General features: G+C 36.3%; 1 protein-coding gene across 10 annotated transcripts in view; it reads left to right on the top strand.

Moving 5' to 3' along the window:
- Positions 1–13,358, top strand: part of SUGCT (succinyl-CoA:glutarate-CoA transferase) — a 336,110-nt gene that overhangs the window by 235,038 nt on the left and 87,714 nt on the right. The window lies entirely within an intron of this gene.

The raw sequence follows: 13,358 nt of genomic DNA, 5'->3' as shown, positions 1-13,358 counted from the left end.
GCCACCTTTGCAGTGTGCATGCAAATGAAAGGACCTGCAACCTGCTTGTGCCTGACCACCTGAGAATCCCCCTGGTGCATGAAGCTGTTTGCCACTGTACCCACTTGTCCCACCACCTCTTCATCACATACCAGAGGCAAGAAGGGGGAGGGTGTCAGGGTGCACTGCAGCTGGGCTCTGCTGTGACTCAACCAGGTGCTCGCAGAATTAGGGAGCTATAAATGGCTTCCTGATAGTGTTCCCCAGCTTGCCTTCTCCATGTAGAACTCTGCACTGGAGAGTGTCTGGCCTGATAGCATTCATAAAAGCAACAGATTTGGCCTTGAAACCCTTCTTGTTGCTCATTGCAGGAACTCAGATGGCTTAGAACGAGAATGTCCTAATATACTTCAGCAACTGCACTGAAATTAAGAGTTCAGTCTCATGTAGCCACATTAAGTGGAAAGACAAACAATTTGAGTTATGTTAACAATGCCTCTGTAATGGAAAATGTTGCTACTTACGCTGATGGGAATTTTTTCTAATTGATCTTCTGTATTCAGGAAACTGTTATTGGAAACTGATATTTCACACCTTTATACCATGGTGATTGTTACTTATTAAGTGCTTTTAAATCATGATGTCTGGGAGTAAAGGGTCCCCAACTACATGGTAATGTTAATCCATCTTGACAAGTAAGTTTTTTCATGATGTGGTGTGACTGGAAAATGATCAGTTGTGAGCTTTTCTTTATAGTTTAATTAAAGGAAAATTAAAAAAGTAGTTTCAATACTTCTTTTTAGTGGTTTTAATATTTCATTCAGAGATCCTGAGTTTTTTTGGGAGGGGAGGAGGTTGTTTTTTGGGGGAAGCTTGCTTGGCAGGTAGTCATTGGCTATTTTTGTTGAAAACTGAGTGTCAAGACAGGAGTCAAGTTGCAGTAAAATAGCTTATGGTACAAGGTAAACTGTATGTTTCCATGGAATATATCCTGTGATGAAAGCTTCTTTCTTAAGTAGTCACTCTCTCTAAATAATGCATTCTTTCCAGACACCGTTGCTATTTTGTTCTTTGACAGGTAATTACAAACTTGCTCCTCAAAAAGAAAAAAAAAAAAAAAAGAAAAGAAAAAAGAAAGCCATACACCTACAGGAAGGCTTTTAAATGTAGGTCTTGCTTAATCTGGTTTAATCTTTGTTTATATAAATTCATGTGTGCTTTGAGAGCTCGTTTTTCAACTTTGAAGCACCCTTCTGTATTTATTTCTCTGAAACTTTTTGCAGCTCTTGTACTATGAGAAAAAACAATGCTGGCAGTGAGTTTGTGTATATAAGCTGAAGACTTTTTGAAATGCATGCATTTTTGCCAACTGCAGTTGCTGGTTTTAACTGGCAAGCTAGTACCACCCTCATAGAACAGTGCCTTAAAAAAACAGGATTGCAGATGATGTTTGTGAATTCATTGCCTGAGTTTGAATATAATGCTTTATCTCAAAATAGGCAGTTATAAAATGATGTAATTTTTATGTAGCATCCTCATTGTGCGAAAGAGCCATGAAACAGATAAACTAAAAGAGAAAAAGGAAAGGAAGATTTAGGGAGAGGATGTGACTCAGGGATTCAGGATCCTTCCAGATCAATAGAGCAGCCCCAGAAAGAGAGTGACATCCAGCTGCTGCAAATGGACAGATGGAGAAGAGGCCTGGGATGAAGAAAAAGAGTGAGTGGAGGAATAAATCTGGTCAGAAATGTAGGGTGGAGTTGGTCCTTTTTGCATTTCAAAAAAGGAGAGAGGCAGTTGGATTTGGGAATGAACAAGTTCCTAGTGAAGCCAAATGAGTCTTGCTTCCCAGAATGAGAGGATTATTTGGTGGCCCTGAATTTTTTTATTTTATTTTGGTTTTGGTTTTTTTAATTTTTTTTTTTATTTTCAGTGAAAACAAAGATAAAATCCTTTCCTGGTGATCTGAAATGGTTTCCTGCAGTCCGTTAGGTATAACCCTGTCACCCCAAATCAAAATATTTTGTTGAGTTTTAAAATACATTGTTTTTTCCTTCTTTCTCTTTAAAGATGAACTTCAAAATGGAAACATAATTTAGAAGCAATCACTTTGGAATTTGTTTAAGTGATGTGTCATAAGTTTTGGGGGATTTTTTTCAGCCAAACTATTGCTGATTTCAACCTGAATTTACAAATAATTTTCAGGTGGACTCAAAACTAGCACATTATTCACTGAAAGCACTACCCAGCTGTACAAATCATGAAATGTCTTGGGGACTTTTTCAGAAGGAAAAGCTGCGTGCAGTGTATAATTGCTTTCAAATCCTGTAGATATCATCTAATCCAAGTGGCCTTGGATCCAACCTGAAGTGCTCAGCCCCTAATTGCGTGCCAAATACCTGTGTCGTTGGGGAGTTCAGATTGTTTGTTCATAGTCAAGAAGAGAGTGCCAGCTCGCACTGTGTCAAAGATCATGAATTAAAATAATTTTTTGCTGTTTCCTGCTTCCAAAACTATTTTTAATTGTTGTAAGTGCTGGTCATATATCCTTTGTAAATTGAGGCTCTTTAAAATGGAGGCATTCAAAGTAACTGATTACTAATGAAAAATGTAGTCTTAATTTATTTGGCTTGATTACATTGAGAAAATAGAAATAACCAAATAGTTTGCTTAAAGTTGCAAAAAAATGGGGCTCCTGACTAAAGAAATATATGCTTATTTTAGTGATAAACTGCATACCCCTGACTGAGTGCTAGAAGCCTCCTTCTCTTTTTCTAATAATTGTCCCTTGGCACATTCATCTCTGTGTGTCGCTTAGAGGCCTGTCTGGTAATCTTTAGCTAGTTTTAAATCACAGGTTTCTCCATATGCAGGCCAAATGTTACAAACGATACTGAAAGTTCATGCATGTGCACACACACACTCTCAAAGGCTTTAAAACATCCGCAGATATCTTTAAAGGGCATATGCTAACAGAAAAAGTTAATAGGCTGTGGTACAGGAAGAAGTTTCAGAGCAAAAACAAGTTGTCAGATATTCATAAAATGCTTTTAAGAGTACAAAATTTTGATCTGTGTACTGGTTTCAGGTACCCAGAAACTAGGGGGCTTGTTTGACTCAAGTTACAGGTCTTAATCTAATAATGATTAAAATATTGCAGGACATTTTAGTTCTCACTTGAATACCCTTGCTAGTTCCAGTTGGCTATTATGTGCTTTTACTGTTCTATGCTGCAGTAGTACTTTCTAATCTAGTATCTTTTTGCTTCACTTACTACCCTTAGTGTACATTGCAGATTTCATAAATAAAATAAAGACAATTTTGTTGTTTGAGAAGCTGAGGCACAAAGTGGCTACAAGGGCTTTGAGGAGGTCATGGAAAGACTGTAAAAGTTAGGAGAGAACTCTGATTTCTCTACGCCACGTTCCTGCACCAAGACCACCTTGTCATTCACAGGCGAAACAGAGCCACCTGGGAACTGGTGTTTATCACTAAGACCGCCTTCCTGTAGGAAGTACGGGAGGATATTTATGATAGGTGCTGGACTAGGTGGAGTTGTCGGTGGTGTACTATCGTACTTGTGTTGAAATTCGATGGTTATATTGGACCTAATTCCCGTAATCTGAGGAAGAATCTGGTATGAGCGAATATCTGATAGTGCTACTGAACAGAGCTAGTTCTTGTCTTTCCCAAGTTCCTCATTGAACACCTTTGCTGTGCCACTTTACTCCTATGGATTGCCACTCTATGAAACAGAGTAAAATTGCGTGGCAGTTGTGTCACTCGTACACATGTGCACCCTTGGTGCACTCACATGCATATTCACGTATACACTCTTAACCAAATCCCAAGATTTACTTCCAGTTCGAATTTGAGGATGAAGAATATAGAACCTGTTCTGCCACTTCTGCCCTGGTGAAATAATTTATCAAAAATTTAGGCTTTTACCTGAACATAAAGTTTGTATTTCTTTTGAAACAGCCCTCAGGTAAAAATAACCAATTCTTGTAGACAATAATAAATTTTGGTTCACATGCTCATTCACTTACTAGTTAGCAGCATTAAAAAATTAAGTTGAATTTACCTCAAGTATTTAAACAAATTACATCTCTTCAGTGACTAGGACAAGAACTGTTATGGATAAGTTTCTTCTAGACTTAACCTTATCTTAGACTTCAAACAATTTCTGTCTAGCAAACCTGACTGTGCAGGAGGGCTATGTTAACATTTTGCAATATTGTTGTCCAGCACTACTCAGGTGGTGAGGAAAAAAAAACAAAATCCTCACCTTTCTAAACTGTGTTTACAGCAGATTTTCCAACTGAAATAAAAGAGGATACTTTTGTCAGTTCATGTGATAATTGTTCAGCTGTTTGGTACATCTTGCTCTTCTGTGTTCTCTGTAACACTCATTCAATGTTGGAGACAGTGTGGAATATGCAGCTGCTGTCCATGTCCCAAGAATGAAAGATATCAGATAAAAGGTTCAGCAACACCCTCTTGTTCAAAGGGAAGGCAAGAGCAAATTTTGGATATAGGGTGATATCACATCCTTGGAATAAGTTGTTATTTTGTTGTGACTGACCTAAAGATTTAGACCTCCTGTTAGTCATGCAGTTTTTTTGAAAATTGTTATTGATCAGAAGTAGATATGGATTTAGGCAGGGGATTAATATATATAGTTATACTGAAGGAAAGAAGTCCACTGTTGCTGAAATGGACACAGTCATTATAAAATGATTACTATAAAATTTCTCATGTCTTCTTAAATTTGAGGAAAAGGGCTTTTGCCTTTCAACTTTTGTCAGTCTTCCTCTGTATGTTGGGAGCGGGTTTGCTTTTTGTTACAATAGGCTGTAGTGACCTAAGACTTTGCTGGTCATGAGCAGCAGTAAATGTGGGGGGGGCAAAGGAAGAGACATTTATTGTGAGACCAAGTTTTAGTTTTGTTGGATAGCTATGACAAAGTAGCTCTCTCTTACAGCATCTCTATGATTTTATTATAGCTCTTAAGCACGGTCAGGGCTCTGTACATGCACTGAATAGATGCATGGCCTCAGTATAGAGATATGAAGTATGCTTGAGTATTTTGTAGTTTAGATGTGCAAAACTGTAATTGCCAAGGGATAACTGGGGGCAAACTGACTTTCTGTTTCAGGAAGAGATTTGGCAAGGGAAGATTTATCATTGTCTTCATGCTCAAGAGAAACTGATGTATTATATACTCAGTCATGTATTATATACATTGTGCACTGTGGACCTAACAAAGAGGTTATATTTTAAACTGATTTCACATATCCTTTCAGTGGAGAGAGGCAATGTGTTGGTGGATGTTCATGGTGTATTCATTAATATACTTAGTCATCAGGAGTTATGTCATTATGATCTTTTATAGAATACATAAACCAGCATGTTTAGTAAAAGAAAATTTTGGATGACTAAAAGATTATAACTAGTAGAGAGAGTAATGACAGATCACCATAGGAAGTTCTTACTGATGGAAGTGGGCACAATGAACAGCATTGGCATTGACATAGATTGTCATAAGCCATATTGAGAACACTAGTTTTCCACGCCGTTGGCTATTCCTCGCTACTAGCAAAGATTTGGTCATATTCCAATGTTTTTTCATAGTCAAAGGTCTCACAGTAGCAATAATTTTAAGTCTTCTGTGTATTAAACTGCAAACAACACATAAAAATAATCTATCTTTCAATTCCAATAAAGTGGAAAAAACAGAAATGTAGTTCTTTCCTCCACAGAGGCTGTTGGCATTTTCCAGTAGTTAGAAAAATGGCCAGTGTGAACAGACCAATTTGTATTTAAAATACAGATTTACAGTGTCAGATGGTATCTCATTCTGAGCAGTCTTGTCAATACATAAGAAAACAACATATTCTGCTTGAAGTATTATGTGGATTGTAAATCATATGTTACCTCAAAAACCCCACCCCTTTTCCTATAATTAACTTATACAAATCTAATTTTTTAAGTCATTACATTAGCAAGTACTTTCTAGAATGTCAAAGCTATAAAGTCCTAGGAATCCTAGAGAGAGAAGGGTTTTGGTAAGAGGCCAAATATTCTGAGCACCTTGTAAGTGTTTGCATATGTGTGTATATGTGTATGTATCTGTATATATATAAATATGAGAGATAAAAGATTCCACATCTTAATTAGACTGTTGGATCTGAAGACAAAATATTAGCCAGTGCAGTGCAACAATAGAGGAGGGCATAAGAGCTTAGCCTAACAGGAAAAACGAAAGTATTCTTTGAATCTGGAGGGTTTTTGATCTATTTTTTTTCAGAGAACTATGTGACAGCTCTGTTCAGTTCCTCACCCAGTGGAAAACTCTTTTCATCTACCCAGAAATAAAAAGGAAAAGCCCTTAAAAAGATAGCCTATCCTTGAAGTAGCCCAATACAGATATTGGCATTCTTTGGATTTTTGACACAGCTTTCTCCTTTCTCTTCTTGACAGGTAAATCAAGTAAAAAATGTTTACTGACTTGGCATAGAATTTATCAACATAATCAAGAACCTTCGTTTGCTCCCTACAATCCTTAAATGATAACTTTATTATGAAAAAAAGTCCTCATTATAAGGTTGTCAGGTAAACAGAACATTTTCTGTCTTTACTTGGCAACAGAAAGATGATTCTTAATATTGAAGCAAACAGGTTCTTTAAAACAGATGCATCCAGTCCTCCACTGGCATTTTTTAGATTTGTAAATGGTTCATTTCACCAAATGAAATATGATCTATGTTTTCCATATGATAGAAGTATTGACTTCTCTAACTGAATTAAACCCTAAATTTAGGGGATTTGGGTAGGAATAGATATTTGATAGGTGTTTTTTCATAGATAAGGGAGAAAAAGACATCAAAACCCCAAGGTCAGGATTTTAGAGCAGTGTTATTGAACAGTCTGAGTATTTATGACATGATAGATGTGACAAAATTTTTTTAAAAAAAAGCTTCCATGAAAGGATCAGCATGAAGAACAGTAATGTTGAAATGTGATTTTTATATAGGATTTGTTTTATTCACATTTGGCAACCGGGAGGGGAAAAAAATAAGCTATTTTTATTCCATGGTGCTGAGACCGAAATTCAAGTTTTCTTTAAAACTCATTGTAAATGGGATATGTAGTGGAGGCCATGAACTACTTTAATACATATTCCATCATTCTGTGCTGCAATTTTTCTTGTTTTTATTCACTTCAGCATACTGAATGATTGAAAATCCAGCTACAGCTAGCATAGGCTTCATTGTTGGAGCCGAAGCCTTAGATGTGCCCTGAATGGCAAGTGGTGTACCCAGAAAACCTAATGCTGTCTAAAGGGAGAGAAGGGCTGGGGTAGTTGGATGAATACTTAATTCCTTATATCTGTTTTATGTCTCTAGTCAGCCTGGAAACACAGATTTCCTAGTGAAAGAGTTATATGGTCTTTCCAAGAACTCTGCTGTCTTGCAAAAGAAAAGATTGGCTTCTATGTAAAGTGTCAGCAACGAAGGAAAAGTAGGAGAGAAGAAAAAAGATATTGAGTAGGAATCTCAGCAGAAAAGCTAGCTTTAAAAAATAACATTCCTACTGGCACAACCTCTTGGCCTATAATAAAGATGAAATCCTCACATGACAGAACATTCCATTTCCCTATGTCAGAAAAAGGATACTGTCTAGCAAAGACCTTCAGTTGCCCAAAGCAGTAATTACCAACACTCTGGAATGAGACAAGAAATTGTTTCTTTCTGTTCTGTAAATTCTGTGACAAAGATTTAGTCTCCTTCACTAAAATCTCACATGACATGCCTGTGGAACTGTAAGAAAAAAACAAAATAAAAACTAACCCTCCCCCAAAGAAACAAACCTTTACAATTTTAGGATAAAATCTGCAGATTCTGTCAGTTTTCTTCTATCTGTCATTTATCGCATCCATAGCTTTCATATTTAAACAATAGTCACTGTAATTTACCACTTAACAGTAATAGTTGCTTATGTCAGCAATCAAAATTTTTCCAACAGGAGAAGGAAATTAATATTGTGCTTTGTGTTTTCAAGGATTAATACATATGGTCACCATACTAAACTGCAGTTCCAGTGTTTAATTTTTTAAATTGTTTCATGAATAACTATACTTTTGCTCATTTGGGATAGCTATGGAAAAAAGGAAACATTATATTTAATCTCTTACTGTTGAGTGAAGGAAAGGCAAAAGCACCATAGCTTGGCATGGAAACCCATCTGGTTAATTCAGTGGAATAACTCTCTTTTGGCCATCTTTCTGATTATTATATTATAACATATTCTGTTTCTTTTTCCAGTCTGGCCACTTGTACATACACAAACATATAACTGAGAAATTGAAAGATTCCACTTAGGAAGAATTTGACCCATTTGTACCAGTAACTTTGGTCCTACAGTTTAATATGGATTTTTCAAACAGAAATATACAAGTATACTTGATAATGCATCTCTCCTTATTCTTCATTGTCTGTCTTCCCTGATAACATTTTTCATTAGTATTTTCCTTATTTTACCAAACTATTTTTATTAATGCAGCACTCTTTTTATATGTATTATAAATCACTTTAATGGAACAGGCTATGAGCATCTGCCCTTGTTGTTGAGAGGAGACCCCCATTGGTTTGTCAAAAATGTCTCTTGCATATAGGGTTTTTTATGTTCAAATTTAAGCTTTTTTTCATTTATTCAGTAGTTGACAATTACAGTGTCAGAATTGTACTGTATACAAAAGATATATGGCCATTGTTAACAGAAGACGTGGATCCAACCAGGTGAAGTTATAAACAAGGCAACTTTGTGAATCTCAAACTAGCTGTCATGTTTTTTTTCCTGTTATAGTTTCCCCAGCAATGCCATTATGGATGTAAATGAGCATATAAATTATGTAAATGTAAATTATTATTAGAATAATAATTTAAAATCTTTTAGAGTAGTTCCAACCATAAACAGGCACAATCTTTTATGTCTGCTCTACATTATAGGCCCCATTTTAATTGGAGCACTAAAGCCGGGCCCTTTGATTCTCAGTTTTGGCAATCAATCTAACCTTTTTACTTTGATTTATGTTTGGGGATTGAAAATTATGTTTTAAATAAGACAGAAGGGGAGTTTGAATCTGGATCTTTTGGCCATACAACTTCTTTATCAACATAAAAAAAAATGCTGTACAACAGCCCCCTTTCTGAGGCGACACAGAGAAGCATACATTTTCTTTTTATTTTCATTTTAAAGCTCAAGTTTCAATCAGAAAGGGAGCACAATATAATTTTGACAAAAATGCACAGATTTTGCATTCATTCCAGTACAGAATAAAAGGATTTAATGAAACCTCGAAATTTGCCACGAAATGGATGTCATCTTCACTGTCGTCACTTCTGATCAGTCTAATCTGTTTTTTCCACTGACTTCAGATTAATATGGATAAAGCCCGAAGATAATAGATCCATTTCATCCTCTTGACTTATATACCATTCTACAATATGAACAACATTTTGACTGTTCTTGGTCTTCATCTTTGGTGGTAGTAGACTTGCTCTCCCTTCAAAATTATGCATATTAAAATAAAGATGCCATTAAATCCTACGAACTCTGATTGTGTCCAGTATAAATAACCTGATTTTTGTATAAATAAACCAGTATATAAATAAACCAGTATAAATAAACCTTCCATTTTAGTCAAGTTCAGCCATGTTACTTTTCTGAGGCATGTGTATATATACTGCCTTTTGCAAGATAGTTCTGATTTAAGAAATGCTGGTAGCTGTCTGCGTTTTCCTAAATAACAGATACGAGATCAGAGTTGAGGCCTAGACAGACTGATGGCTCAATGTGTGCAGGTTGTAAGAAATAAGACACTTTCACTTTGCCCAGACATTCATATATAAAGTCCTCCTTACTTATATGAAGGGTTAATGAAGATCAGGTTTCAGCAGGAAGAAAGAAGCCTTTCCATACAACACTAACAAGACTTTCTTTTGACACAAATATGTTTGATCACCCAACATGCAACAAGTACAATCCTTCAGATTAATGGTGTTCAGCCAAATGTAACATCACAAACACTGAAAGGCTTGAGTTACACATTCTTCCAGAAAGGATAAAACCAGTTTTTTTGGCTAACTTGTATAATTGAAAATTGTTAGTGTCTGTGTTTATGTGCCAACAAGTGCACTTGGGCGCCTCTTGTCTGATCAAGACTGTCGCCTTCTGTGTCCTTCAGGAAAAGAGAACCGCCAAGCACCACAAAAGGTGACATTTGAGCAGACAAGGTGCTGAGCTGAGTCCATTAATCTCTTATTAATCACGCTGACATTTTAAAGAATGATTTTCTTGAGCGGGGAAAAAAAATCTCCCAATAGCTTACCAGATACTGTGAGGACTAGAAACAGGATGGGTAGTCAGAGGCCAAAGATGGATTGAATTTTCTGTTACTAAGAGACAAAATAAACAAATGTGTTTCATCCTGAGAATGTCCACCTGGGGAAGAGTTCTCAAGGGACAGTCACTCACTAGGCCTTTTGGCTTCCTTGGATTGGGATCAAGCTCCCAAGATCATTCCAAATTTTGGACAGCTATCTGAACCAAATTTCCCTATCACTTACTGGTACATGGATTTTTTCCTCATTATGAGCTTTTTTACATGTCTGGACCGATTGTTTAACCATTTGCTCTTGCATTTCCCTTCAGCCTTAAGTTGATCAACCAAAACTCCTTATTGTTTGAAACATCTGTGGTAACCAGCCATTATTCCTGCTTGATAGTATTTTCTTATTAAATTTTCATTTACTTACCTTCACACCTGCACAGAATGCATTCAGGCACACTTTCAGAAGTGATCATGATAGGCTATCCCTGTGGGAGGAATGCAGTTCTGTCTTATCTGTCACCGCACTTGTGACCCAGGTACATGTATTTGTTGGCCTCTTGTGTTTGGCAACGAACAGGACTGTGCCCTCACTGTGCAGGGATCACATAAAACCTCTTTGCATCTGTACTTGAGATGTGGGCGCATTAGTTCTCTGTCATATCTTTTTTTTCTTTAGCTTACTATTGAAAATGCTGTTTCTCCTTCTAGTCACAGCCACATCAAAAGCTTCCTCTTCTTTATTACTTGTTGTCTGTCGCTATACAGCATGCTAAAAAAATAAACTATTACTTTTTACCACTTACTACTCTGTTGCTTACAATTTGTATGGGCCCTAAGACAGAAAGCTATGAAGTTAGGCATAGACACTGATTGATATAATCATTGCAGACATCCCTGTAAATGTTTTAAGTGGCTGTAATGTGTGTAAGATAGTATTTTCAGGGACAACTGCAAGATTCTTTGATTTTTTTTTTCCTTTTCTTTTCTGAAAGTCTTAAGCATTTACCTTTACTCCGAGTAACTGTAGCAGAGATCCATAGATTGCTGATCAAGACAATATGTCCATTTAAAGCCCTTCCCTTCTCTTCCTTCCTTTGCAATTCCAGAGAACTACAAACAAACAAAGTCACATGTAAGATTACCTTTCTACCTGCCCAAATCCTCAGGAACTCACACAGTTCTGCTATATTCATGATGTCAGTATCATTATGTATATAATCTGTAAGATATGGTCTCCAGTAATTCCCAAATTCCCATACAAGTTCATCCAGCCCTGACAGCATTGCAGCTCGTCCTGTCAGGTATTGTTCTCAGGAGGCATTTCCAGATGTTAAAAATTCCAATATATATGCTTTCTTTTTAGAAGTCACCTTTATTAAAAAAAAAATATTTAAATATTCTCTCTAGCAGAGCAGAAAAAGCTAAGTTTAAACCTTTGCTAAGTTCACCTGAAGTGTTTTGGAGTGCTCTCACAATGGACACATGTAGGTAATGTTTAAAAAAATTCAACCACAACGACTCCTAATATTAATGTTTATGATATTTGTTTATTTTTCTTTCCAGTATCTTCTGAAAACAAAACACATTGCAAACAAAGCCAAAGTGATCTGCTTAACATTTCAGTGTTCAGGCAATATAAGGTCTATATAGAATCTGTAATGTTAGGGTTTTTTACCTCTGCTTGCTTTGAGTAGTGTTATTGCTGCATTTCTAAATACCATATACCATATACTATATTAACACTCCAAGCACTTTCCATTGTTTTAGCTTTCATCAACAGCTGTTCCAAATTGATCAATTGAAGTTTATATTGTGTAGCTCAGATATTACATATCTATTGCCCATATTACTTAGTTTTTGTGTTTTATATTTGAAAAGGACACACTATTTCTCACTCTGATCCTTGTATCTTCATGGTCATCCAGTCCCAAATAAATAGTTTAGAAATGAGTTTATAAATGGAAATATTTCCTGCAAATAACTGGTGAAGGAGAGTCTGTTGCAAATTTAGACACAATTAGGAGTTTCAAAAACTCAAAGGTGTAATCAAAAGTCACCTGAAAAATACATGTTATTTTTTTCCTTGGAAACAGCTGTGTGATCTTTTTCTAAGTTAGGGATTACATACAGGTTAAAGAAATGCATGTAAATTAGTGGATCAAAACTGAAATTAAGTTTTACAATACGCTAGTAAAATACTATCCTACTATATTATTGAGAAAAATCCGATCACTGCTTGTATTCTCTTTTATATAAATTATTGTGCTGTGCTCTTCCCTTTCATGGTTGCCTTGCACTAACAGATTAGTACCTATGATATCTAAACAGAATAATATGGTGATACATATTCAGAACAGAATACGTATAACTGTGGTTTTATACATATATACACATATATATGTAACAGAAGTACATTCTTGTAAAGAAAGTGCTGAAGTGACCCAGGCCATCAAATGCCTTGAATATAAAAAATGTGATCTGAACTTGATTTGAAATTAACTGGGAATCTAGTGTAACAGCTGTGATTCTGGGGAGATATGCCATGGGCTACATCAATTGGGATTTCTGAGTCTCTGAAATATCCATGTCTGGATATATTGTTTTGCTGTTAGTTTGCTGTTTAGAGCTGAGAAGTTAAAGGACCTTGACATCATCAGTAATTATGGGGTAGTCTTCTACCTGATCCAGGCTGACACAACATTGCTGGTGATTCTGGTCAAAAGAGAGATCAGCTTAAACAAAATGTACTGTTCCAGTACTCACTCACTGACTGTTGACATGCATAGAAATGCTGAAGTGGCTACAGACTCCTGAATTTTTTTTGTCTGTCTTTCTTCCCGTGTAGTTGGCTGTTGCAGCCAACTCACAACAGTCCAGCTCATGCAGGAGCTGGTCTGTTGTGGTAGGGGTTATATGACTGATGTGGGGAGGGACTGATAAAGTTGTGTACTGTCTACATATTGCTGGGACTTGATTCAGTACT

The sequence above is a fragment of the Ciconia boyciana genome, chromosome 2, assembly GCF_034638445.1.
Source record: "Ciconia boyciana chromosome 2, ASM3463844v1, whole genome shotgun sequence".
Classification (NCBI taxonomy): domain Eukaryota; kingdom Metazoa; phylum Chordata; class Aves; order Ciconiiformes; family Ciconiidae; genus Ciconia; species Ciconia boyciana.
The sequence above is the reverse complement of the archived record's forward strand: the minus strand, read 5'-3'. Positions and strand labels throughout refer to the sequence as shown.